The sequence below is a fragment of the Haliaeetus albicilla genome, chromosome 10 (assembly GCF_947461875.1).
Source record: "Haliaeetus albicilla chromosome 10, bHalAlb1.1, whole genome shotgun sequence".
In the NCBI taxonomy this organism is placed as follows: Eukaryota; Metazoa; Chordata; class Aves; order Accipitriformes; family Accipitridae; genus Haliaeetus; species Haliaeetus albicilla.
Genome location: NC_091492.1, coordinates 27,487,610 through 27,491,140, shown reverse-complemented (window position 1 = coordinate 27,491,140; position 3,531 = coordinate 27,487,610).

Genomic DNA, 3,531 nt, shown 5'->3' with positions numbered 1-3,531 from the left:
TGAGGGCGTCGCTCTGAAACCGTGAGGAGGCTCCTCCCGCCCAACAGGAGCGACTGGCCGCGGGAGCCGTGTCGGCGCGGCCCGCGCACAACGCGCGCTGGGAGAAAGCACCGCGGGCGCAACCGCCCGGCTGCCTCGCGGCCGGGCTGCCCAGACGCCCCCCTCCCCGCCCCCGCCCCCAGCAGCGCGGGCTGCGTCCCGCCGCGGGGCGGGGCTAGCGGCCGGGCGCGCCAGGGGCAGGGACGGCGGCGCGGGGGGTCGCGGACGCGCGCGGAACGCGCAGGGACAGACACAGGGGCGCCAACGGGGACACGCGACGTTCGCGGGCGGACACGGACGCGCAGGGACAGAAGGACGCGCGCGCACACACATCCAAACACTGGGGGACACAGGCGGACGCAAGGAGACACATGTACCCCCAGTGATACAAACGTGCAAAGGGCCAAACACGGCAGCAACAGACCGTGGAACCGAAGGAGAAGGAGCAGTGTTGGCTTCTGACACTGGTGAATGCACATGCAGAAAGACAGCTTTGCCTTTTTTTTTTTTTTTTCCCCCGTCTACAAGCAGACAGCAAAGGACCAAAAAAAACCCAAAGTCAAGGTGGTACATTATGAAGCTATTGTCTAAACTTTTACAAAGGCTTATTTGCTGACCTGTGAGATGCTTTAGCAATGGCAGCGCTTCTTTGCTGAAAAACAACCAACCGAAAAAAACCCCACCAACAGAAAAAAAAAAACCATACAGAAAGTTACGCTTGCTTTGTCAAGAAGAGGAGGGCAAACGTCGTCGTTCTTGTAGCACCTTTACCCCATTGCTATGTAATGGGGTGGCACCTTCAAGCATCTAAAAGGGAAAGCGCAATTTTGCTACTCTGAAAGAAGAAGCAACAAAATACAGTTTGCAGGCTTTAACTATTGTATCAAAACACACTATGGTAGGTCTCACTTTTAGCATGCAGAAACCTCCCATCATATAAAGCTGTAAGGTTGATTTTGGGGAGAAAAACGTGCTTAAATTTATTTTGGCCTTTGCGAGCTAGCATGGCTTTACATGTATATTTTAATATCACAGCAAAATAATGTGCCACATTTTTATTACTTTGGGCTGAATTCCTAGTGAATGTGGATTTTTTAAGCTGATGAAATACTGAAAAGCAATAGCAGTGTTCTGTTAGCTTGGTGTTACGTGGTTTGTTTGGTTTTTTTTTTAAATGGTGAATGCAGAAATACTTAGTTCCTCCTCACACATACAATATAGAAGTATGTTCAGTTACTTGGCTCACAGAGTCTGCTAAGTCCTGATCCTGAACTTTGGTTGGACAAGAGCACTGCGAGCAGATGTGATCTTGTTGCCACCGAATATATGTGTATGTGTGTGCACGTGCACCCGCGTGTGTGTATAACTAGGGAATTGGAGATCGCTGTGGTGGGAGAGTTACCAAGACCATCCAGAAGGAACAGCTTGAGGTGGTGGGTATTTGTTTTTACTGCTGCTTTGTTTATGATGGGCTAAGCCAAATAATTCTGATTCATAGAAATCAACTGTGCTCTCAGATTAACATACAAATTTTTCAGGAGGACCAGAGTTCTAATTCATTCCACATATTCCCTTTCCAGTCTGAGCTACTGACATCAAGTGCTGCTAATATTCCTTTACAAGTCATTGTGTGTGCATGCAGCACTTCCTTGTGGTACATAATGTCTAACGGCATATGAGACATTACTACTTTGTGATTTAATGACCCACAAAATTCTGCTTTCCAAGGACTGGGACCCCACTGTGTTACCTGTTCAATGAATTTAGATTCCATTTTGTCTGGCATTCTGTTCCTTAAGGACACTGGAACAGAGGAAGCTTACAAATTTTTAACACAACTTTTTAACACAACTTTTAACACAAATGTTTTAATTATTGATGACGAAGTTCACAAAATCAAGCTTATATATCTCCAAAAGGCCAGTTCAGTCTTCCAGCACCCCTAGGCAAAATCACCTTCATTCATTCTACTGTCCACTTTCTCCACTAATCAGTTGCACACACAGTTGACATGCATATGTAATCAGTTGCACTTTTTTTTTTTTATTTGAACTGTAGCACACTGGCAATGGACAGCCAGTTTGTTGCCAATGATCATTCCCCAGTCTTCTTTCAAAGTTCCTTTTTTTACAAGATTTTTTTCTTTCTATTGTACAGAATTGTTTGTATTTCAACTTATTGTATCCAAGATCACTTGTTCTCATTTTGTAATTTTCTGCTTGTGGTTTGTGGTGTCTGTTTACAAACAAAACCAATGGCAACAGGAATGGCAGCTAATAAGTAATGAATAATTTTATACTTGATACTACATGGTCTGAGACATTTCTTTCAATTTGTCCTGTTCCCATTATAATGTAAAATCTGCACTGCTTCACTCATTTAGTTTTCTTGCACATTTGGTACATAGTTTGTCCTTGCTTTTTGAAACCACCATAATTTTCCAGTAGTTTATGAATTAAAGACCTTAGAAAACCAGACCAAACAACCTGCAAAAGTTAGTAATTCTTTCACTATTGAAAAGAGTTGCATAATACAGAACTGACTTCACAAACCCTTTGGGATGTAGCCAAATGCAAATGGTGATTTTATTTTTTTTTTTTGGTAAAAGGATTCTGTACAAGGTAGTAGTTCAGAAATCGCTGTTTGATGAAGATGGTGAAACACTGTAATACAGCTAGATATTAAAAAAGAAAGAGTTTGCATGTTGCAGTTATTCAAGGAAAACAATGCAAGTTTTGCAGAACATTTCCAGTGCAGGTAGCAGATTTTTTGTTTCAAAGGTGGACTGTAATTGGGCAGTTGAATAAAGATGGATGTAAAAAAATTCATTAGCAGTTAACCTGGAAGGAAAGGTTTCGTTTTCTGAGTACTTCCCCTCCCTGCCCCCCACCCCCAATTATATCCTTTTAAAATTAGGTCAGAACTGAATAAAAAATGCCACTTTGAGTCTGTATTCAGATACTTGCCAAAATGTAGGAATGCAGTGTTTAAATATCTTCAATATCTCTCCCTCCCAACTAAAAAAATCCCCATCAATCTGCAAATTCAACCTGACTTGCCAGTAGTCCATCTGACTGTGCATCTACTTTCACGTCTATCTAAATCAGCCTTACATGGCCTCAGAGAAGGCAAATGTTTCTCTGATGATGGCTAGCATAGTAAGCTAGGATTCTTTTCATTTTACTGGCTTTCAAGTAAAAGAAGAAAAGTGCAGAGAAACCATGAACTCTTGATTTTTTCAGAACTCTGGTTCTGCTGGCAGAGATGTGACTGTTAGAAGAAACCAATGCCCGTAACTCTGAGACTGATGCTTTCAGAAGCACTATCTTTTACTTGTGATAGAGACTAGGCTGAGCCTGCCATGATATAATCCCCGGAAGTTGGTTAGCATTTCCCATACAATTCAACACTCATTATATTGAAAGCAGAAATCAAATTATAGCATACTATATAAAACCATTGTTTGTGTTTGGAAAGTCTATCTTTGTTGCT